The sequence below is a fragment of the Macrotis lagotis genome, chromosome 1 (assembly GCF_037893015.1).
Source record: "Macrotis lagotis isolate mMagLag1 chromosome 1, bilby.v1.9.chrom.fasta, whole genome shotgun sequence".
NCBI classification, from domain to species: domain Eukaryota; kingdom Metazoa; phylum Chordata; class Mammalia; order Peramelemorphia; family Peramelidae; genus Macrotis; species Macrotis lagotis.
This window is the reverse complement of record NC_133658.1, coordinates 817,682,330-817,707,583: the sequence shown is the minus strand read 5'-3', so window position 1 is coordinate 817,707,583 and position 25,254 is coordinate 817,682,330. Positions and strand designations below refer to the sequence as shown.

At 35.3% G+C, this 25,254-nt stretch overlaps 1 long non-coding RNA gene across 1 annotated transcript in view; it reads right to left on the bottom strand.

Annotated features, from left to right (window-relative positions):
• Positions 1 to 25,012, bottom strand: part of LOC141508443 (uncharacterized) — a 142,923-nt gene extending 117,911 nt beyond the window's left edge. The window contains exon 1 of the long non-coding RNA XR_012474418.1: positions 24,968 to 25,012. This is a non-coding gene — a long non-coding RNA (uncharacterized LOC141508443). The remainder of the gene's footprint in view (positions 1 to 24,967) is intronic.
• Positions 25,013 to 25,254: the final 242 nt, after the last annotated feature.

Below are 25,254 nucleotides of genomic sequence, written 5' to 3'. Positions count from 1 at the left end.
AGGTAAATGTCATTTTTCTTGGAGGATTAACTGAAATGCATTCATTTTCTTGAAATTCAATTTTTCAATAATGATTATGATCAACTTTGGAAGAAAAGCTATTTTGGGATACAATGATAACATATGGAGTAGAGAAGTACTCAGCTGAGCTCTCCCAACATTCCCCTCCAAATAACTTTTAAAAAACACTTTAAAATAACACTTAAAATAACAGTTGAAATCTGAAGTGGCAGAGCAAACAAAAGATCAGAATAAATCATTCTTCCAGTCCAAGACAACTTATGAGATCAGGAAGAGAGAACTGTGACTTAGGGATGGATACTGTCCTGGACCCCATCTAGGTGAACCAAAAATAATGGAAAGCAACAGTAATTGCTTCAGGAGCTCTCAAACCAGAGATGGTAAGGGTACCTAGCAAATGTCAGAAAGATTACAGGAGACTCCTGTGCTAGTCTGGAGGAAGAATTAGTTGTTATTTAGCAACTTCATTGCCTATGTGGATTTTTGGATCATATTTCAAGTCAATAGAGATCAGGAACCCTGAGGAGCATTATTACTTTTGGTCCTAAATGAGCAGAGATCCAAAGGAGCCATCTTACTTCCAGTTCCCAGGGATCAGGACTCCTGAGTATGAGTATTCTTTGTAATTCCAAGGAATCAGGGACCCTACCAAGAGAACAGAGTACAGACTAGGAGAATAGTATCCACAGCTCTGCCAGATCACATCTCCTTAGAAGTCTTAAAAACTTCCAAACCTCCAGTATTAGCTCTAATATAAAAACTGAGCTTAGAGCAGTGCCTCTCCTCTCACACACCAGGAACAGAACTCAGCTTTAGCATAAAATCCAAAATCCAAAAAATAGAATGGGAAAAAAATCAGAAAACAATAGAAAAAAGAGCCTGACAATAAAAAGCGACTATAATGACAGGGAAGAAAAAGACAATGAAGTCAAAACAAATAAGTATAGCATCAAAAAGGAAAAAAGAATTCTTGAAAAAGTTAAAAATAATTTTAAAAATCAAATTAGAATGGTAGAAAGAAAAATAGTTAAAGAAATGAGAGAAAAAGAATAAAAATAACAGGTTGGTAAAAACATACACAACAAATGCTAAAGAAAATAGCACCTTAAAAGACAAAATTGGCCAAATGGAAAAAGTTGAATCAAACTTCACTGAAGAAAATAATTCCTTAAAAAGCAAAACTAGCCAAATGGGAAAATGGTACAAAAGCTCACTGAAGAAAATATTTCCTTAAAAATTAGAATTGGACAAATGAAAACTAATGGACTACATGAGAAAACAAGAAACAATAAAACAAAATCAAAAGAATGAAAAAATCGAAGAAAACATGAAATATCAGAAAAACCAGTGAACCAGAAAATAGATCAAGGAGAAATAATTTAATTGTTTGACTACACTATGATGAAAGAAATAGTTTATTCATTATATTTCAATAAATAATGAAGGAAAACCATTCCATAATCCTAAAATCAGAGAGTAAGATAGGTATTGAAAAAAACATTCCCTAAGTACCACCTGAAAGAGATCCCAAAATGAAAACTCCCAAGAATACTACAGCCAAATTCAAGAGCTCCCGGCTAAAAAAGAAAATATTTCAATAATTCAAAATTCATTCAAATATCATGGAACTATAGTCATGATCACACAAAATTTACAGTCATGTAAAAAGCTGCCACATTAAAGGAGCAAAGGACATGAAATATGGTATTCTGGGTCAAAAGAACTGGGATTACTCAAGAATACTGTACCAAGCAAAAGTGGGTATAATCCTTCAAAAAATAGATATTTAATGATATAGAGACTTTCAAATATTCCTAATGAAAAGACCAGAGTTAAATAGAAAGTTTGATTTTCAAATACACCTTGTTCCTGTTGTGCTTGCTTCTATTCCTTACCCTTCATTTTGTAAGTTTGTATGTAAACACACACATACACATATACATGCACAAACACACACACACACACACACACACACACATATATATACACACATATATCTATATATACATATATATATATATATATCTTTCTATACATACTTCTTTTTATCAGTTATTTTCTGGATGCAGAAAGATGAAACTTGTAACTTCCAAAAAGTTTTATCATTAGGACAGTTAAAAGGATTCTACATAGATAGTGGGAAAAGGAATGAGTCTACTATGTTAGAATGATAATAAAAATTGATGGTTAATGGGGCAGCTAGGTGGGGCAGTGGATAGAGCACCTGACCTGGAGTCAGGAGTACTGAAATTCAAATCCAGTCTCAAACACTTAATAATTACCTAGCTGTGTGGCTTTGGAGCATGGCACTTAACCCCATTTGCCTTGCAAAATTCTAAAAAAAAAAATTGATGGTTAAGAAAGATGAGTATCTTGGGAGGAAGGGAAAAGAAAGGAGATTATCTCACATAAAAGAAGCTTGCAAAGAAAAGCTTTTACAATAGAAAGATAAGTGGGTGGGGGGAGGAAATGTTTGAATCTGTCTCATCTAAATTGATTCAAAGAGGGAATAGATAGATAAATAGATATAGATAGATGGATAGATAGGAAACAAAGATATACACACTCATGAACAAAGAATCTATCTTACACAACAAAAAAGGTAGGAGGAGGAGATATGACAAAAGGAATAATAAAAGAGAGAGTAAATAAAGCAAGCATAAAAGAAGGTCAGAAGCAGGAAAAATAAGAGAAAGGATCAGAAACCAGAATCTAATGATGTGTTGCTCACAAGAAACACACTGGAATCAGAAAAATGCACTGTTACTATTGATTAGAGAAAGGCAATTAAAACAACTCTGAGGTATTGCCTCACATCTATGAATTTAGCTAACATGACAGAACAAGAAAGTGACAAATGCTGGAAAGGTGGAAAAATTGGGACATCAATGGTGGAGCTGTGAACTGTTCCAACAATTCTGGAGAAAAATTTAGTGCATAACTTTTCAGCAATACCATTATTAGGTCTATATTCCAAGGAGATCGGAGAAAAAGGAAAAGGACTTATTTGAACAAAAATATTTATAGCAGCTCCTTTTGTGGTGTCAAAGAACTGGACCTTGATGGAATGCTCATTTTTTAGGAAATTACTAATCAAGTTGTAGAATATCATTGTAATGGGACACTATTGTGTTGTAAGACATGACAAAAAGAATAGTTTCAGAAAAATTTTGGAATATTTGTATGAACTGTTATGAACTGAAGTGAGCAAAACCATAGCAATATGTAAGGATAATCAACTATGAAAAATGTATCTACTTTGAACAAAACAATCTTCCAAGAAAATTCCAAAGGATCTATGATGAAAAATTGAGAGAGAACTGATGTACTTTGAATGCAGATTGGAGCATGCTTTTTAAATTTTTTTTTTATTTCTCTTGGTGGGAGGGAGGGAGTATGCATTTTCTTTTGCAACTTGGCTAATATATTTTGTATGGCTTCACATGAATACTCATTGCTAGCCTCAATAAATGAGAGAGGGAGAATGAGGGAGGAATCTGGAGTTCAAAAAAAAATTTACAAGATGTTTAAAAATTTTACATGCAATTTGGAAATATTTAATGAAATAAAAATATTTTTAAAAGATCAGTTCTTTGGCTAACGTTCTTCCAATATAATTGCCAATTGATCTAGTACTGCTAATCGATCTAGTACTGTGTGTATATATAATATATATATATATATATGTATTGTATATGTATATGTCTATGTATGTATGTATGTATGTATATAACCTCTCCAATTTGGGAGACATTATTAGTCTCCTGTTTCCAATTATCTAATATCATTTATCTCATTGATTTCTTTTTTTTCATTTTTGAGGTCTCTGATTTTTACTCTTATTTCTCCTTTAGTTTTTTGGTTGTTTATTTCTATTTTGAGATATTCTGGAATTTCCTTTTTTTTCATTATTTCTGAGACTATCATAGAATGTATTATCCCTTTTTATTGATGAGGATTTTGGCATTACTTTTTAAGTGTTTAATTGATGACTTTTTTCTTTAGATTACTATCCACTTTCTGATTCCTCTCCTATAAAATCTCCCCCTGTAAAAAATAAGTATAATCAAGTAAAAATAAATCAACATATTCATTATGTCTGAAAATATATTCCTTTTTCCCATACCTCTAATTTAACTCCTCTACTGATAAATGGGAGCCATGCAATAGTTTTTGGTTTTCAGAAGTCATGATTAGTTGCAACTTTTATCAATGTTCTCTTGATATTATTTTCCTTTGGATAATTGTGATCATCAAAAAATTGTTCTATTTCTCTTTTCTTCATTCTGCATCAGTTCACACAAATTTTTTTTTGAGCTTCTATCACTTAATAATATTTATTAATTGTATTCTGTACATCCCAATGCATTTACTTTTTTTGCTTTTTTTTCTTATTTTTATTACCACTAATTTTCTGCTTAAAGGCTAGGGTTATCTCTTACCTTTTGATCTCAACCTTCTTGTCTAGTACCCTTTCTTTTCTAGTCAATTAACATTGTGTCAGATGTCCAATGCAATTTGCCTCTACATTTTCCACTATAATTCACCTTTTTTCTTGTCCATAGCAGCAGGGGTAGGTGACTTCAGAGTATGCTCAGACTAAGGACTATGGGTATCTAGTGGATGGTAGCCAGATGAAGCTATCTAAGATTAAGTCTGTCACCTATCTTCAAGAGAAGTTCTATATGGCTTGCCTCTCTCTCAAGTTATTCACAATTTCTATCAATGAACTAGGCAAGCCCAATGTTCCCCATCTACCCACCCATTGAGACCTGGAGGTGGAATCAGACTGAATCACAGCTGAGATGGAAGGGATAGATGCTACTGGAGTTAATGCTTGAAAGAGAGTTCTATCCCATCAGTCACCTCAGGTTATGGAAGTAATGCTTTCATGTAGTTCATTCCACCTTGACTAAAAAATTAGAGATAAAATCATAGAACATTAGAACTGGAAGATGCTTTATAAATTGTCTAATCACAATCTCATTGTACAGCAAAGGAAAAAGAGTTCCAGAAGAAGGAAGTCAAAGAACACATTGAATATAAGAGACAAAACAAGGATGCTTAACTCAATTCATGGTTCCTCCTACTATCCTAAGGAGAGGAATAGGTTTATACAAGGAGCCACAGAAAGTTTAAAAGAAAAATGAACAGCCTATGAATAAGTATCAGATCTATCCTGACATCTTTTTTCCTCCTATGTGACATAGAAGCAATTGTCATTTTTCTCTTCTCTTCTCACCACTGATCTGCTCATTTCTGGTTGTCAACACCTCTTAGATGCTTGTTAAAAGAATGTTCTAACAGAGTAAAGATTAATGTTTTTGGACTCCATGCTTTCAATTATATGAAGAAATGTGATGAAGAGTGGTAAAGGTAGCAAAGGATTATTTTTTTTGAAAAAAGAGAAAGATCCAGGCAAAATATCTTTTATCATGCCATGTCATTATCAGGGGAAAAATCTGATCCAGATGTCTTGGAGACCCCCTTTCAACTCTGTTTTATTTTGCATCCTGCAATCATTCAAGGAGGTGGCATTGGAAAACCCTATTACAATTCCCCTGCCTCCACCCCAGAGGGTCGACAAAATTTCTTCGTTATGACAGAATCATTTGTTAGGTACCAGAATTCTAAACTCTGTTTCCTGCTAAAGAGGCATCTTGTATGGGCAGAACAGAGGAATGAAAGAACCAGCTTGTGGTCCAGGTTTCCACCAAAATTCCATTTATCTGTAATGTTTAAACCTAGTGCCTTACACCACAATTTTTTTTTCTAAGGAACCCAGAAGTCCCTTATTTTGGGTTCTCTCTTTTGCTTTTACTGAGTCATGGCTCTAGCCTCCTGGGTCTCAACTTTCTCACTTACTTGTTACTTCACTAAAATGGGTCAACAGTGACCTCCTTTGGTCAAATAGAATGATCTTTACTTAGTTTTTAAAAGCCTCTCCAATTCAAGTGCAGCAAATTTTTATTAAGTACCTCTCTATGTTCATGCCATTATGCTAGGAATACTGGGATGAAACAAGTTCTTGCCGTAATGAACTCACCATCCAGTTAATGGATTCAACATATACACAAGTATGTCTGGAGCAAGGAGATAAGGGTAACAGAAAGATACAAACTATTATGAGAAAATGGTGTAGGGGGGATCATTTTCAACTGGGGCATTCAGGGATAGTTTTAGAGAAGAATGGGGTCTGAGTTAGAAGACAGGAAGGATTTTAACAGAGAAAATTTTTTTCCTTGACTTCTTTTAGTCATTTGACAACTAAACCATTTCTTCAGTGAAGCTGTCAGAGGCAGTAAGAAATAAGAAGGCTTGAACTTGAAACTCTACTGCTTACACTTTCACTGACCTTTTGTTATTATTTAACCCTTCTTAGTCTCAGTTTCCACAACTAAAAATTGAATGTATTGAGTTAAATATTCTCCAAGATCTTTTTGAAGCCTCTAAGATCAAGGAAGTCACAGTCATGGGGAGAAGAATCATAGAGTAATTGATTGACATAGCTTAAAGAAAAATAAGCCCCTCTCCAATTTCCTTGTAAGTGGTCTTAGAACCTTTCTTGGAAGAACACCAGTGCATCTTGAGGCAAGTCAGCTAATTTTGCTTCTAGCTAGCTCTACTAGGAAGTTTTTCCTTACATTGACCCTAAATCTGCCTCTTTGTGTCTTCTATTGTTCTCTCTCTCTCTGGGGCCAAGTATAATCTTTTTTCAATATGACAACCTTTTAAATACTGGAAGATGGTTGTCCTGTCCCCCCTAACTCATCTTTTTCCCTGCCCCCCTCCCAGCAAGGACATCTCCAGATTCTTGTAAGGAATGACTTTGAGGTCATTTAAATTCCAGTACACTGAAAACTATGAACAGGGTCAAAAAGTTGACAACAGTCATCGATTAAATATAAATAGAAAGAAATTGTTGTTTCATTGAGTGGCACGTCTGCTGTTTCTTGTAGCTACCTTTCTAGACATTGCCTCAGCATTTATATGTATCAAACTAGGAGCATCTGTGTCACTTGTACAAAAGTGTTCAGACATTTGACCTGAATTCAGAGTCATGGCTTGGACAACTTCCTTCAGCCAAGGAAGATGGAAGTGGGGATGTGGACAAGGACAGTAAAGACTTTGTTGGGGCACCATGGGAATGGATGTATATCTATGGGAGGATCCTTTTTTTTAAACCCAAGCATCAGTGGCTGCTCATTATTTCTAGGATCAGATTCTAGGATCAGTATTCTAGTGATAAACAGCTGAGCCAAGGGTTAAAGAGCTGGACTGTGAGCTATATTCTCTATCCTTAAATATATTGGTCTTTGGGTTCCTTAAAGAGGAATGGTAACTGTTCTACCCTCCTCAAAGGGCATTCTGAGACTCAAATGAAAGAATGTCTCAATAACTCAAGCTGTCAAGAATCCTAGGATCCATTCCTGGATCTACAACTAACCAGTTTTGTGACCTCCAGCAAGTATTTCTCTTTCCTGGGCCTCAGTTTCTTCATTTAGAAAATGAGAGGCTTTGTCAAGCCTAAATGACCCCATCTAGACCTAACATTCCATGCATCTACGAATTTATTCCTTCCCCAGGAAGTCTTCCCAAGGACCAACTGTGGCCTTTTTTTAATCCAAAGGCAACCTGGGAATCATGTGCACTTTTCACATTCCTAAATGATTCCACATGTTAATGAAAGGCAAGGAAAGAAAAGGGGAATTGAGAGACAAAGTCTAGGTTGTAGACCTGACTATATCTGGATGTATTCCAAGTTCTGGGTTTCATTAGAAAAGTTTATGAACAAAATGAAATCCCAGGTACCTCTCAAGGACTGAACTCAGAGACTCAGCATGACCTTCAAGGCAACAGGGTGAGAGAAATATATGTATATTAATTCAGTTTTTAAACATTTAAATGTAAGAGTATAACAACCTGTTAGAACCAAGTTAAGATTTTTTTTTTTAACATGTAACACATGTTTAACATAGAGGCACAGATGTACTGGAAAGAGTTAGGGATTTGGTATCAGAAGCCTTGGATTTGAATCCCAGCTCTGCTGTTTACTCCCCAAGAGATCTGGGAAAGGTCACAGAATCCCAGAATCTGAGTTAGAAGCAGAGGTGTGCTGGAGTCAGTCCACACCAGTTTAAGAGAGCTGATGGTTAAATTTTTCCCTATGACCATTAGCAACTTGAAAAATGCAACAAATCTGGCTTGGACCTATATTGTTGATTTTTGGAACTTGTTTTGCTATTTGCCTTCATTCTCAAAGAAGACCATGATATCAGGAATGTGATGCCTTGACATGAAAGTAGATTGGATTTAAGTGAAGGAAGACTGAAAAGTCACCAGTTTCACTTTCTCCTCTAGAGTCATCTGGATTAGCTAGGTGGGGCAGAGGATAGAACACCAGCCCTGGAGTCAAGAAGACCAGAGTTCAAATCTGCCTTTCAGACACTTGACCCTTATTAGCTGTGTGACCTTGGACAAGTCACTTAATCCTGATTGTCTCACATTCAGGACAATCTCCAGTCATCCTGATTCTTATCTGGCCACTGGACCCAGATGATTCCAGATGAGAAAGTGAGACTGAGGGCTTAGTTCAGCATTCCCTCACACTTGTCATGGTATCACCGCCCTGGTGTCATGGTCTTCTTCAGGAATGAAGGGCAAACATCAACAGTATCTGGGTCTTTAACAGTTCTGTTTGTTTGAGGAAATGCCTATTCAGTGATTAAGGCTAAGGTAAGAAAAAAATGAGGCAAAGATTGTCCTCTTTAACCTAGTCAAAAAAAAAAATCTGGGGAGGATTCTCAGGGTTTCTGAATTTATTTACATTCATTCTCGGCCAATCAGGACTCAAACAATGACTAAGTGGGGCTTGACCTTGAACCTATTGTTGGCCAACTGATGAGAGTCAGAGTGATTTGAGACCTATAACCCCCAAGATAATTTGCCAGATTTGGGCATCAAAATTCATATATATTTTCAGGTAAAGGTGTGAGACTCTATGTATGATTGTTAGGACTTAAAGTGATAAAGATAGATTAAACTTTAAAGTGTGCCATGAGAGAGGGGAAAGCCACTTATTAAACATTTATAAATACACTCTGAATTGGAAAGGATCCTCAGCAACCATTTTAGTTCAATCTATAGCTGAAAAAGATACAACAAATAGAGTCATTAAGCCTTTATATGAAAGCAAACTCGCTACTTACAGAAGCAAGATATTCCTCTTTTGGAGAGTTCTAATTTTTAGGAAGTCACTTACATTCTCTGGATATATGGGACTTAATCATTGAATGAACATTGTCTCAGTCAATTGAGATGTGAAAAGAGATTAAGTCAAAATGGATTCCTACTGCATTTGGAGTTGTTTTCTGTCATCCTAATCTATATCTGGTCACTGGACCCAGATGACTCTGGAGAAGAGAGTGAGACTGGTGACTTTGTACAGCCCTCCTTCACTTAAATCCAATTCACTTGCAGGTCTTGACATCACCTTCTCGATGGCATAGTCCTTTTCAAGAATAAAGGATAAATAGTAGGTTTCTTATATATAAGATGACATGGGTAAACTATAAAATCACTAAGAATCCTTCTAGCTCTAACTCCTAAATCTATGATTTACTAACAGAGTACTAGGGTACTTTCAAAAGGCATAATGAGAGATCACTATTATTAAAAAGGTTCTTTATAAGTCTATAAATATATAATATATGCATATAAATATATTTGTGAGTTATGTTTATGATAATAGAACAGAGGAACCATCACTCAGTTTAGGGCCATGATCCATTTTTCTGTTGAATATAAGAATCAGCTTGTTTCCTCAGCAAAAATATCCAGAACACAACTGCTCTGGAGAAAACCAGGTTGTTCCTAGGATTCTGTCCTCACGGGCTGGTCCTACAGAATGTAGTCCTCAATGTTACATGGCCTCTGACATAACTGTAAAATTCAAAGTCCATTCTAAGCCTTCTTTTTGAAATTTACCTTTATCTATTTATGTAACCTTGTCATGACATTCTTGACATTCTAGCTTGTAGTGCTTTTGATTCATTTTGTTTTTTCTCCTGACTTTGATTTCACTGGTTTAGGAAAATCCAGGGAGGGAAACAGCTCTGATATAGATCAAGAGCAAATCTATAGCTTATTGTCTGAAAGAATTATCCAGGAAACCAAGAATTTAAATGACTTTCCTATGGTCAGTCAGCCAGGATGTGACAGAGGCAGGATTTGAATCCATACTTTTCTGATTGAATAATGAAACTTCAATCCACTACAACACAAAACCTCCTTTTATCTCTCTTTTCTGACTTATCATTATGGTATAAAAGTGCACTTAGAACTCAAAGGTTATATGAGTGAAGCCAGACTTTGGGACAGCTCACCAAGATGGAAAGCCTTCAAGAAATGGTCTCAGGAATGACCTTTATATTTGCTGTCTGAAAACCAACCTCACTAATTGTAGCATGATACACAAAATATTCAAGTCAGTCATCATAGCATTATTTTTTTAAGTTGCATAAGTTCTTAAATATTCTTTACTAAATCATGGTAGATTTGTGATCTATAATATTAGAGAGAGTACTCACACTGAGAAAATCACAAATCCTTGAGAAAAATCACAGATCCTTGAATCATCAAAGTAAGTACTGTTTCTTAGTTAATGAATCCCATATGTTGACTGTCTACCATTGAAAGCAATGCTTCCTTTTATTTGTTTCACAATGGTCTCTTTCAAGCTGACTTTCAATGGTGACTCCATTCAAATATTGTATACAAGGTCACATTCCAGGAACTATAGCCATTGAAAGCAAATCAGCCTTAACCAAAAAATTATTGTACAGAGCTAGAAAAAATTATAACTAAAGCATGTGGCATTACAAAAGGTCTAGAATATCAAGGGAATTAATGGACAAAAATGCAAAGGAAGATGACCTAGCCATACCAGATCTAAAAACTCTATTATAAGAGCAATCACGAAAGCCATTTGGTACCGGCTAAGAAATAGAATAGTAGTGGAATAGATTAGGTATACAAGACAGTTGTCAGTGATTGAAGTAATCTACACTTTAATAAAACCAAAGACTCCAGCTTCTGAGATAAGAACTCAGTATTTGACCAAAACTGCTGGGAAAACTAGAAGATAGTTTGGCAGAATTCGAGCATAGACCAACATCTCACACAATTTATCAAAATAATGTCCAAATGAGTACATGATTTAGACATAAAAGGTGACACCACAAGCAAATTAAATGACCAAGGAATATAGTTTAGCTGTCAGATCTATGGAGAAAAGAATTTATGACCAAACAAGAGATAGAGAAAATTTTGAAATACAAAATGGATTATGTTGGAAATTGAAGGGGAGCCCATCAATTGGATAATGACTAAATAAGTGGTATATGAATGTAATGGAATATTATTACTGAGCTCTAAGAAATGCACTGATGCTAAATGAAGTGATCAGAACCAGAAAAACGCTGTACATAGTAACAGCAACATTGTGCAATGGTCAACTATGATTTATTTAGCTCTTCTCAGCAATCCAATGATTCAAGATAATCCCCAAAGGTTCATAATGGAAAATGCAATCCATATCCAAAAAAAAGAACTATGGAGTCTAAATGCAAATCAAAGCATACTATTTTCTCTTTTTTTGTGGCTTTTCCCTTTTGTTCCATTTCTTCTTTCACAAAATGACTAATATGGAAATATGTTTACATGATTACACATGTATAACCTACTTCAGACTGCTTCCTATCTTGGAGAGGATGAATAGAAAAAGAGAGAGAGGGAGAAAAAAAATTGAAACTTAAAATCTTATTAAAAATAAATGTTGAAAACTTTCTTTACATGTAATTGGGAAAAAAATACTATTTTTTAAAAAAGTGAACCAGCCTGCATAAAACCACCTGTCACTGGCTCAAGCAGGACAGTTCTCTGAAATAAAGCAGGTGGTACCCATGAGGACAACAAAGCTGGCATGGCATCTCACAGAAAAGGATGTGAAGGAAGAAAAGAGATTTATTCAATTGATAGTCACACATAAGTGCTGTGAACTCCAAGTCAGAATGTGCTTAGATTGGCCTAATTTCACCACTACTAATGAGACCAGCTGGAATTCTTTCTCTCATCATCAACATTTCCCTTTTAACAGGAAATCTACATTTCACTGGGAAATTTGATCCTCCTTAGAGGCCAACTCTTTGTTAACATCATGTGCTTAGCTCCCAGGAAAGGGATAGAGAACAGTAAACATATTTCAGACATGGCAATAAGAAGTCTTATTGGGAACAAGTCAGTATTTATAGACCTGGTTATAATATTTTAGCAGCTGCTATAATACTTTAAAATCTTACAAACCTCACCTTAGACCCTAATACAAAGCTTCCCTAATTTGCAATGGGTTAGCTATAATCATCATCTCCTAAAAAATACAGACAACCTCAGCCAGTGAGCTCCTTCCATTCTCTTTGTCATGGTCCAGCTGGTTCTTTGTTGTGCCACCTAATAAATTATCTAAACCAGTAGTTCTCAAACTTTTTGGTTTCATGATCCACCCCATCATATTCTTAAAAGTATTGTGAAACCCAAAGAGCTTTGGTTTATGTGAATTATGTCCATCAATATTTAGCATATTAGGTATTAAAATGGTTGTTTTTAAAACATTGATTATTTTATTTCAGAATAATAATGATAAACCTATTATATGCTAACATAACTGACATAGTTTTATGAAAATTACTCTATTTTCCAAAATGAAACAATTTAGTGGAAAGCTGTGGTGGGGTTTTACATATTTTTTGCAAATCTTTATTTCTGGCATAATGGAAGACATCTGGATTCTCACATTCACTTCTGCATTCAATCTGTTGCACTACATTGTTTTGGTTGAAGTATATGAAGAAAATAAGGTCTCATGTGGATAATATAGTTGAAAATTGTAGTATTTTAATAAGGCAAATAATTTCTTAGTATTATTATGAAAATAGCTTTGACCTCACAGATTCCCTGAAAGGATCTTGGGACCTCAAAGTTTTCAGGTTATACGTTGAGAATGCTGATTTAAACCATGGAGACCTGATTATAACTTTAAAGCCATTTTTTTAGCATTCTTGCCCCACATTGCCTTACCCCCATCAATGCTTCAGTGACTTTACCCTGTCCCACAAAATCTGGGGAATCAAGAGATATTGTCCAAGAAGTAAAAACAAAATGATTCCATCCCTCAGTGGATTTACATGAATACTGGCAATTTGATCAATTATTTTGCCTAAAGGACACTATGAAAGACCAGAGTTGGGTATTAAAAGAGTCTCTAGTGTAATAAGAGAGATATTTATCCAGAACTAAGTCTAAATCCCTCTAGGGAAATAATCCACTATTATGGAAGCTATTTTCTTAGGAGAAGATATAAAGGGACTTACTATTGAAGTGACTGCTGTTGACATTTGGCTTAAGAGAATTGAGGTAATAAGTTTGGTAATAAATATAATAATCAATCGAAGGCAGACTGGTATAATGGGAAAGGAGCTGGTCTCAATTTCAGGCAGACCTGAATTTAAGCTCCACTCTGATAAATATTGGTTCTGTTTTCTGGGATGAGTTATTTAACTTCTCAGGAGTCTAAATTCTATTCCTCTAAAAGGTAGGACAGTTGTCCTCAGCAATGGGAAAAGGCATTAACTCACTAGGACAAGGGTTTTAGCTCTTCTGGGCCATTTCCCCCAACAAAAGCTTGTCAAGGATCACATAGAGAATTTAATATTTATAAATACAATGCAATCCTACTGTAAACTAATGAGTATAATTATAAAATGTAATAATGTAATAAAGCATAATAAAATGTACAAAGGTATAAAAAAGTAATTAATATAATAGTAAATTTACTTTTTAAACAAAAAATAAGAACATGTCATTCTTAGTGTTTTAAAATAAAAATCCTAATTCCAATCTGCATATCTTTTGTTAAAAAAAGTGCTCATAAGTCTCTGAGACCTCAAGTCAGTGAAATGAAAAATTCAAGCCATATTAGTTAAGGGTTAAATTGGTTTGTGATGTTTCAACATTGGAGCATATGCTCACCTGTTCCTTCATTTTCCAGTAATGGTATGCAGAAGTATGAATGGGCTTTGAGGGCTGTATGTGACCCATAGACCATTGGTTAAACACATCTGCACTAGGAGTTGCAATAAAATCAAAGATATGGGTGGATAAGTAAATAAATGTCCTTTTAATTGTCTTTAGTATTTTTCACACCTATCAACACATTTCTAGTGGTGTTTTTCTGGATCTGGGACAACTAATTTCTTCTTAAGCTCTGGCCCAAGAAAGGGGTTCCTACCAGTTTGTTTCTATATGCAGATAGTCAAGAGGAGACAGTATTGACCTGAGTTGATCCTTCAGATAGTAACTAGCCCTAAAATAAGATAACTAGGTTTAACTGGGGCAACTAAGTGGCGTAGTGAAGAAAGGATCTGGAATCAGTAAGATTCATATTCCTGAGTTCAAATCTTACTTCAGGCACTTACTGGCTGTGTGATTCTGAGCATTCTTAAAACGAGCTGAAAAATGAAATGGCAAACCACTCCAGTATCTTTGGCAAGCAACCCCAACTAGGGTCATGAAGAGTCAGATGAAACTGAAATGAATGACCAACAAAAGGCTTAGCCCCAAGAAATTATTTATGATTGGAATGAGAAAAGGAGCTCAAAAATCAACTAGTCCACCTTCCTCAGTTTCTTTATCTATGGAATGCTGATACTGGAGTACACCTCATAAAGTTGACTACACCTCATAAGGTTTTTATGTGGTTTAATAAAGAGAATAATTTTGTAAGGTGCTCTGCAAAATTTCACAAACGTCAGTTAATGAGGAAACTGAGGCTAAGTAACTTGCCCAAAGAGACACAGAGAATAAGTAGCAAAGCCAGAAATTTTAGTCAAGCCTCTTTGATTCAAAATTCAATGTTCCTTCTGTCACACTGTGTTTTTGTCTGAGGTTCAGGGGAATAAAACTGAGGGAAAAGACAGGACCCTCATCTTTTATAAGGATTTGGACTTTTTTTTTCTCCTTGTAACAGAGATCAAGCAAAGAAGGAAAGAGTTTCAGTTATTTAGATTAAGCAGTCTGTTATGAGTTGTTGATTATATCCAGGAATTACCTAGGGGGGAAGAATAGCCAGCATTTCTATGGGGAGGTTCTCTTAATATCCCCATTTTAACAGATCAAGAAACAGAGTCTGAGAGAGCTTAAATGAAAAAGCCCAGAGTCACACAACTAAGTCAGTATCCAAGGCTGGATTTAAATTCAGATCTCCCTGATTCCCAATCCTGCATTGTATTTATTGCTCCACTTAACTGTAGTCCATGCAAAACTTGGTGAGAGCCATTAGTAAAATGATGGTTAATCACACCTAAGTGTGGTCTGGTAAAAAACCTGGGGAAGAAAGTAAAGATTATCCCCAAAGCAAATTAACAATTTGTGAAGAAAATTAGCTCATCTAATGAAGTTCTTAAGGTAAGTCACATGTAAAGGGGAGGAGAGAAATGTTGGATTTAAAAATCAAAGAACCTAAATTGGAATTCAGTCTTTGATCATGGGACCTTGATCAAATCAATTACCTTTCTGAGTCTCAATCTCCTCATCTATAAAGTGATGAAGGCTAGACAATATTATCCCTTCTATCTAAATCCTGAACTTACATGAGAAGAGTCAAGAACATAGAAGAAAGAAACCATTTGTGACAAATAGTTTGCATGATAGTCATCATCTATACTGGCATTGGTCAATGACATGCTTTAAACTAAAGTGAAAAAAAGTGGAGGAAAGACACTCTTTAGTCTTACCTTCAGACATCATGAAGAGTTCCTAAATAGAAAGGAATAAATAATTCCTAAGAAGTAAGGGAGCAAAATAATCTGAGAAGATGGAAAATGTTGAGAAATGTAGGTTAGATTGCAAGCTACTTGAGTATAGGAACTGCTTTTGCCTTTCTTTGTATTCTCAGAACTTAGAACTAAGCACATAGTAGGTGCTTAATAAATGTTTGTAACTTAACTTGAATACATGATGGCACAGTTAGGTAAACTGATTGAAGGACTAGAGTCAAAGAACATTCATAATCAATTCATTGTCAAATTGGAATTCAGTCCCTGCTTCAATGCCTTCACATTGTTGTGGCTTGTGACAGTGGCTTGTATAAATATTGAGATGTCATAAGGAATAAGGATGTTATGTTTTATTATATTTGTAGATGCTATGAATCTCTAAGGGATAACTAATAGAAACAAGATTCAAGGCTAGAGCATTGGCCAAATCTAATAAGGAATTTAGTAGTGAAAAGGTAAAATCTTATATTTGATTTTTTAAAAATCATCTTCACAAGTACAAAATGGGAGAGACATAGCTAGATAAGTAAGTCTTCTGAAAAGGATCTATGAGTTTTTAGAACAATCTCATTTTGAGTGAAAATTTTGATATCATCAAGAAACCTATCCAAAAGGGCATTGGGGATGATTGGTAGGGAGAGATAAAAAGAAAAAGAGTCAGAGAAAGAAAAAGAAAATGGAGGACAGAAGACAGAAATTGGGGAGAACAGGGAAAGACAAAGAGAAAGAAAGGGAGAGAGGGAAGGAAGGAGAGACAGATAGAAATAAACAATCCTCCTGCAATCTGCCATGAAGTCATACTTTAGGAAAATTATCAAGTTAAAAAGTATCTAAAGAAGAAAAAGCAGGATAGTGAAGGACTTTGGGTCCCTATTATTTGAGGATTGGTTGAAGGGAAAACTCATGATGGGAAGTCATATCTGCCCTCAAGTATATGAACATGTCTTGGTAGATGTTTAACAATTAGATCATGGGGTAGACAGAAGGCATTCACAGTACTTTAAGTTTAAGATTTTTTAATTAACATTTTCACCATTATTTTGTTAAGTCTAAACAACAAATAAAATAACGAATCAAGTCCTGATTTGTAGTGATTGCTGAATGCCAATGTATAAATGCTCACAAGGAAAATTTAACAATTGACTCGTGCATCAAGAAGAACCAGATTCAGTACATCCCTGGAAAAGACAGCAGATAGAACTAGGAACATTAAGTAGAAGTGGCAATGAAACAAATTTAAATTGATTTGAAGAAAAACTGCTTAAAAATTAGAACAATGCAAAAATGGAATAAGCTGCTTGAAAAGATAGTGAATTTCTTTTTACTTGTCTTCAAATTACTGATTGCTGGGGGGGTGTTGTTCAAATCTGGGTTAAATTTGGTGACCTCTAAGTTCTTTTCACCCTGACTCTGTGATTCTCAGAACTGAAATCACTATCAAGAGAATAGTTGGTTGCAAAATGTATCATAGAAGAAAAAATAAAGATTAAAGAAGAATGTGAAGAAGGTCTGTGCCATCCATTAGAACTATACATGTGAATAGTTTCCCTCTCTCCTAATTCCCCTGCCCCTTGGAGATGGAATCTGGACCTTATGAAAAAGAGGCAGCAACATGTTGGGCACCCACCATGGAACCACTGGATTCTTGCAAGTTTGCTGAAACCTATAACTGACTCCAGGAAATAATGACCAGATGTAGTCATGAGTTATTTTTATTCATTGGTATAGTAATAGTTATAGTCAGACAAAATATAGACAACAAGGAGATATTCTGTCTGCCAGAAATATTTTTCCAAGACATAAGGGAAAGCCTAGCAAAGCTTATAAAACTCAATGACAGCTGCCCAATTCTCAGCTTCATATGGAAATGAATATATCCAGAAGAAAACCAATGATTATTTTTTAGTAATTTGGAAGTACATTGGGAAAACTCCATTTAATCAACAATTCTCATGAACATCACATTGCATTAATGAACTATATAAATAGATCTTATTGCATACCAAGGTAATTATTCAATTTTTTAACAACTAAGAACTCCATTTATGCTGTGGCAAAAATCTGTTCCCCGAAACTTTCACTCACTAGTTCTACTTCTACCCTATGAGAGAAAATAGAAAACAATCTAATGCATTTTTTATCTTAAAACCCCTAAAATATTTGAAGATTTTTTTAAATCTGTCTTTTCTCTGGCTGAGCATCCCCAGGTATTTTAGCTGATTTCCAGAAAGCATGATTTATAGAAAGTTTCTTATGCTAGAATCTCTCAAATTTCAGAGAATTCAAGAACTTTGACAAGGGAATTTCTAATTGAAATTTAGCATTTTCTTCAATTGTTTAAAAACATTACTCAGGAAAAGGATCATATGCCTTTTCAACCTATCTAAAGTTTCTATGACCCAAAAAATGTTAAGAACTCCAGATTTAGACAACTGTATTTGACCGGTTATGGACTAGATTAAACCCAACCAGAGGAAGAAAAAGCAAAACACAGAAAAAAATGCAACACTTCTGAATCTGGTAAAAAATTATTTTATATATCTCTTTCCCTTAATCCCAATTCCTCATGCCAAAAATTATTAATTTGTAAATGTATTTAACAAAATAGGTATGTAAAATGCTAACCTGACCATTCCCTGCTTGAGAGGAGGGGGGTAGGAAGGGAGGGTAGAGGGAAATTTTGTAACTTGGAAATATGCATGTACAAATGGATAAAAATAAATAATTTTTTTTAAAAAAAAGAACTCCAGATACACTATACCTATTACTATATGGATTCGCCTAGTCTGGGTTCATTCTATTTTGTCAATATCCCTCCTAAAATGCGATGCCCTAAACTTGCCATAAGTGGTCTAATGAAGGAGAACAGTACATTAGAACTTTGCTTCCTTCACTCTAAAAACAATACACCTGTTAATGCAGCCTGAGGACATATTAGCTTTTTTGACTCATTTGAAGTTTTAAGTACTCTTTAAAAGTCCAATCACAAAAATGACTTTCTGACCATGTCCCTTATTCCTCTGTTTAGGTGGGTGTCATTCAATAAATGAACTTTCCTTTTATATTAGCTGGAAATTTTATAGTACATAGATTGTTCCATAGTCTACACTAACATTGGTCCACTTGACACTCTTTGTGGACTTTAGGAGAAACCCCGCTTACAAAAGATCCTCTTCTCCACACCCCACCCCACCCCCACACTAACTAGTCAAAAATGTGAAGTAATACTTGGATCCAAACCCACTTTAGACTATGAGGGCTCAACCCTCGTCCCTGGCCTCAGCAGGACTAGGCTCATGTATTTCTCAAACCCTTAAATGTGTGTTCACAACCTTCTGTTCTTCTTTGCCTCTTTGAAAGCTTGTCCTGCACTACCTTTATTTTTAAAATCTATGTGATCATTCCATCAGTGATTTCTTTAAGGTAGTGAGGAGGTGCAACAAATAGTGCTGGACTTAGTTTCAGGAAGACATAGTTCAAATTCAACCTCACTTACCAGGTTGAAACACCAGACAACTCATTTAATTTCTCTATGACTCAATTTTGTCATCTGTACAATGGAAGTAATAATAGTAATAATAGCCCTGACATCCCAGGGCTATTGTGAGAACAAAAAAGAAATAATATTTGTAAAGGGCTTTGCAAACCTTTTACACACACACACACACACACACACACACACACACACACACACACACATATATATACAGACAGGTAGATGATATGCATATGTATGAATAGATATATAATATGCAAATATGTGCTAGTTATTTTTATTATTCAATATATTAGTAAAAAGTACTGCACAGAAGTGAAGTCAAGCATAAAAACCTTGTGGCATTCCACTAGAAACCACTCCCTGGTGGATATTCAGGTCTATTAATCAAAGATCTGTGGATCTGATCATTTAATCAATTTCTAAGCCCACCTAACTATACATCATTCCTTCTGTATCTCTCTCATCCATGATGGTATCATGAAATGACTCACTGAAAACAAAATATAAATTGTCTATGGAATTCCTTTGATATAATATTCTAATATTGTTACTCCAAAGGGGAATGAAAACACTATTCCCTGACTTATTATAATAAAATCATGCTGTCATTTTGCTTTGTATGTATTTATTCACCAACCACCCCCTTTAATAATCTATCAGAGAATTTTACCAGTAATCAAAAGCCTACTCAGCAGTCTATACTTTGGGGAATCTACTTTTCCAAGAAGTAACCTTCTGAGAGAAACCTTTTGGAAAATTGTTAAAATTCTTAGCTATCTTCAGTTTTATAGTACCTCTCCAACTGGCCATGATTTTTCAAAATTTTTATATTATATTAACAATCACAGTTATCTTTCAGTACTCTTAGAGGGAGTACATCTGGTCTTGGTGACTTGAATTTCCTAACTCAATGTACTTATCACTTCTTAGATCCTTCAATGTCCAAATCAAAACTCATCTCTTCTATCAGACCTCTTCAAAGTCAATATAGACTTCTTTTTTCTATCTTAGTACATGCTTAAGTTGGTATTTTACCCTGGATCTTTCCTGGTCCCTTCTTATCCCAGAACTTGGCTCTCTTTTCACCCATTGGTGAGCTCCTCCCAGGTTCCATTTGGCAGGCAATGGTAGTTAGAGTTGAGAAGAGGATGCTAAGTTAACCAACTTTCATTCTTCTCCCAGCTAATTTTCTGAACTTATACCATTCCCTTAAGTGGGTCCCTTCCCTTCTCCTTTTCTTTCCCCACTTCCCCAACCTTTCAAGTTCTATTTTCCTCCATTAGAAAGAAAGCTCCTTGAAAGCAGGAGTTAGCTTTCTTTTTGCTTGTTTTCTTATCCCCAATGCTTAGCATAGTGTGTGGCACATATTTAGCAAATGCTTGTTTTCTTGCCCTCTTATCAGGTTTATAGAAATTCTTTTTAAATTTTCTTCTACAATACACATTCCCATTTTAAAAAATAAAATAAAGCCTTTACAACAAATATACATAGTGTATTGTTCCATGTAAGTATACCATTCCACATTTTTCAGTAATTATTTATAATTCCTAAGAAAATGACCAGTTAACCTCTCCATTTTCCAGGCAAGTCTCTAAGACTATAAAGGTATAATTGGGTACAAGAAAGAATGCTTGATTCAAAATTAGGAAAGGTCTGACTTCAGACCCTCTTTCTGAAACTAATTAACTATGTGACCTTGAGCAAATGACTTAACCATTAACAGCTTCCTTCTCTATAAAATGAGGGGATAGGACTATTTGGCCTCTGAGTTCCCTTCTAACTCTTGATCTATGGTGCTTTGACCATAAATTACAGATGAGACAATGCCTCTACTTTGGAGTTTCTAAAATAGCAGTTTCTTAAGTGAGGAAATCCCAGATCTGGGAAGTTATATGGATAAATTAATGGACAGATGGCTGACTGGCTAGCTGGATGGATGGATGGATGGATGAATGAATGAACAGAAGGAAATTTTAAGAGCTTTAAAGTCATATCAAACAATTTCACAATCCTCTGACTTTCTATTGTGTTTTCTCATTCAGTTAAATTGGAAAAAGAAAAAGAAAGATGAAAGAAATCAAGAAAAATTCAGTGGAAAAACCATTGAGAACTATTTTATGAGGCTCTTCAAAAGAATGAGATTATGTGGAGCCTGGCCAGTATCTGATGAACTATAGAACAAACCCTTTGGAACTCCCAGTGCAGTGATTGCACAGGATCCAGGGTAATTCCAGAAACAGCAGGACTCTAAGCAACTTTCAAACCATTTACAAGGCTAATTACTTGGCTCTGTCTCAACACACCACTGTAATAGCATATGTACTTCCCCTGATCATTCCGGAAGCTCTTCTATTGGCCAGGATTCTACTCGATTGGAATTGTGTTTTTAGAATAATACTCTCAGAAGCTGTCCTCTTTCCCTAGAGTTCCAGGTAACCACAGACAGGATTTGCTGAAAGAACAGCCCTCACAAAAAGAATTAGTCCAAGCAAGAACCTCCAATCAGTTATTCAGTAATAAGTTTTCAACACTTTTAAGTAAATGAAAAATATATACAACAAATACAAAATAATTCTTTGGAGGTGGGAGCACAGCACTAATATTTGAAAGAATAAGGACTGCATTAACACATATAAGCTAAATTTAGAAGGAAGTCAGGAGTTCATAAGGGTGGTGATAAGCCTTATCTAGGGATCCAAAATGTCAGATGGCCTCTTAAACAATGACAAGTTACAATGAAATGCCGCTGATGAGAAAAGAGGTATAGCCAGGAAAAAAAAAAATGGGTAGGGACAATACATTCAGAGAAGCATATTTTAGCTCAATGTGGTAAATAAACCCTAACTCCCCCAAAGCTGCCTCAAAGTAGGTCATTTTTGCAAGGAAATGAATTGCCAGTCTCTGGTGATGTCTAAGCAGATATTGGAAGACCAGTACTTATAGATGTTAAAGAAAGGAGTGCCATTCAGGGATAGATTGAAACTCATGGTCACTGAGCCTACTTCTACTCTTAAATTCTGTGATTCTGAAATCAGTTTCATGGTCAAGCCCTAAATCACAATATGAGAAGAATTATTTATGGTATAACAGACATACACCCGAGATCTGACAATTATGGCCCCCTTTGCCTTCTCTTCTATTAGTTTTCAGGCTACTATAGCCTCTAAAGTGTCTGAATATTCCCTTAATCCTGGTCTAGGTAAGAAAGAAAAGTTCTTCTGACATTAATTCTCCTATTCACACAACACCCATTTATTTAATAGCTACTCCCATGTCAGGAACTGTGGTGGTGATACAAAACACCAAAAAAAAAAAAATTCTTGCCTCATGGAACTTTTCAGCACTTATAAGTAAATGAAAAATATATTCAACAACAACAAAATAATTCTTTGAAAGATGAGAGCACAGCACTAATATTAGAAAGAGTCAGGACTACATGAACACATATAAGGCGAGAATGGAAGGGAGTCAGGAGTTCATAAATGTGGTGATAAGCCTCATCTAGGGATCCAAACTGTCATTAAGTTTTGAATATCTTTTGACCTAGTGAGACCACCACCAGTCATATAGCCCAAAGAGGTCAAAAATGGAGAAAAAAGACAGACATGTGCAAAATATTTTTATAGCAGTATCTTCTGCTGTAGCATATAACTGAGGGTTCCTTAGAGATGCATGCTACTCATATCTACCATCCAAGCAAAATCTGGTAGCTGTTGCCTATAGATCTTCCTCTCCCCCCACCCCCCACAGATCAATCTCCTTCCTTCCTCTTAGAGCTCAGTACCTGGTTCACAATTTTTTTTTCTTCCCCAACTCTAATCTTATAATGGGGATTTCAATATAATGTATTGACTCTCACAAATACCCTAATCACTCAGTTCCCCAACCTATTCAATTCTTACAACCTGCTCTTCTAATCTACCTCAACCAAACACAAAGATGGTTAGACACTTGATCAGACCATTAACTAACAATGTACTACTTCAATGCTTAAGGATTTTTAAATCCTCTTATCCAACCATAATCTATTGACTTTTTACCTCTTCTCTGCCTTACCTCACAAAACCCTACTCTTCAGTTTACATACCATGCCCTCCAATCTCTTGATCTGGCAACCTCCCATCTTCACTTTCACTTGCCACTCTTCTTCTTTCTCCATCTTGAACCCTTGGTTAACCAATTCAACTCTACATGGTGTTCTTCTCTTGAATTACTAACCTAGTCAAAGTTCTGTCCTAGGAGACAGTGAATGATGAGAGTGATAACTGGTTTGATCAGATTACCACCATGCCCTACTCAATAAATGCCAATGACTTCCTATTGCTTTCCATAATCAAACACAAAATTCTCTATTTGGCATTCTGTATCATGTATTCTTTGATCCAGGGACACTGGTTTCCTGTCTGATACATGAACAAGATGGTACATCTCTCAGATCTGGGTATTTTCTCTGACTGTTCCTCATGCCTAGAATGCTCTCCTCCTAAGCTCAACCTTACTACATCACTACAGAGAGCACAACTACAATAGGTTGATCATATTGTGATAATGCCAGACCTATGTTGCCAAAAACATTATTTTAGGGAGAATTCAACAGAGCAAGCACTCACAAGAGAGGAAGAAGTGATACTGAGACACCCTGAAGGTTTTTCTTAAAAACTTTAGAATTGATTGTGCAGCCTGGGAGACTCTGGCACAGGACAGCCCACAAAGTGTGCCCTCATCAGAGAGGGTGTGGCATTCTATAAGTAAGACAGAATAGAATTAACTCAAAGGAAATATGACATCACAAACTTAGAGTACCCATCCTAGGTGTCACATGGATTATTTGTGCCTGACTTGTGGTAGAGCATTCAGGGCCCATATTGATCTGATCAGCCACAATCAGACACTATGTGTCTCAAATACATAGTGATGTCATATTTGTTTTCTTCAATAACAGATAATAACCAATTGCCTACATATTAACCTTGCTTCCTTTAAGTCCCAATTAAAATCTCATCTTTTACAGGAAGCCTCCCCAATCCCTCTTGTCTAATGTCCTCTCTGCTAATTATTTCCTATTTATCCTGTAAATAGTTTGTTTTCTATAAATTTATCTCATGTTCCCTCCCTCCCTAAACTGCAAACTCCTTGAAGGCATGCACTATCTTTTGCCTTTTTTTTGTATCCTCAGCGCCTAGCATAAAGTCTTGGGGCTTAATAAATATTTATCAAGTGACTATAAATAGAATTACATAAATTAAATTTATATCTTTTGTGAATAATATATACATTTATTTTAATTTTGTTTAATTTTATTTTTATGTACCACCTCCACAGTGGTATAAATCAAAGAATTTTTAAATTAAAATAAAAGAATGACTAAAAATTAAGGCAAGTACATGTAATAGAATTTTATTGAATTAAAGGAATATGAAGTATTTAGAGAAATTTGTAAAACCAAACTGAGAGAAAATTTAATTAGCAAAATCAGGAGCATGATTCATATTATTACTATAATGATTTGAAGAAAAACAATTTTGAAAGAATTCAGTATACCTATCAATATACTTACCAATCATTATTTCAAGGACCAATCAAGATGACAGTCTAGATCTCTCCACAACTACTGAAATAAGGGCTAGTCAGAAGTTTGCACCTTCACCCATAAAGGTGATTAGACTTTGATCTAGATAAGGCAGCTTTGGGCACACTGAAAATTTACAAATCCCAGGCTTTGGGCTGTCCCTGTAATCCTTTTAGAATACAGTACTCAAAACACAGATAAAACAACAACAAGACCTAAGAGAATATTTTTTAAAAAAACAAGAAATATCTAGATAATCCCTCCTTCCAATCCAG